The following is a 625-nucleotide window of genomic DNA, read 5'->3' on the forward strand; positions in this document are numbered from 1 at the left end:
AGAAGGCAATGTAAAATCTAGAAACCATTAAAATGAATATTATGAACATGTACTTTTTCACATTCTTCTTGCACAATGTGTATACGCAAATTGGCTCACGAGGGATATGTTGATATTAACTGAATCATCAAAGTTGAGCAAATTACCTCTAGATTTTGTTACGCTCCTGCTAGTTAGGAATAATGTCGACCATCGTCCTTAACCCTAAAGGGGCCGGGGGGGCGGAATCCGCCCCCCCCCCCTCAACATTTTCCGTGATAGCTTCTAAAAAAAATTTTCGCGACCCGAGCTGTTATGACTTTTTAGCCTCGAGCTTTGCGCATCTTTTGATACCAAAAACATAAAAATCGGACCACGGGTTGCCGCGTAGCGAAAAATTTTCCGGCGCTACGCGCCGTGAAAACTGAATTTTCGCATATACGTCGTGTACACAGAGCAGAATTGCCATTCGTACATATGAATAATTAATTACCATAATTCCAAAACCCTTTGGCCTATAGTCATGAAATTTCTTGGGTATGTTTAGGAAGAGTTGCTCTATGCATGTGCCAAGTTTTCAAAATTTTTCGTCACTTTATGGCCGAGATCTTAGGGGGGGGGGGGGGGGCGGAATCCGCCCCCCCCC

The sequence above is a fragment of the Patiria miniata genome, unplaced genomic scaffold (genome assembly GCF_015706575.1).
Source record: "Patiria miniata isolate m_02_andy unplaced genomic scaffold, ASM1570657v1 HiC_scaffold_14, whole genome shotgun sequence".
In the NCBI taxonomy this organism is placed as follows: Eukaryota; Metazoa; Echinodermata; class Asteroidea; order Valvatida; family Asterinidae; genus Patiria; species Patiria miniata.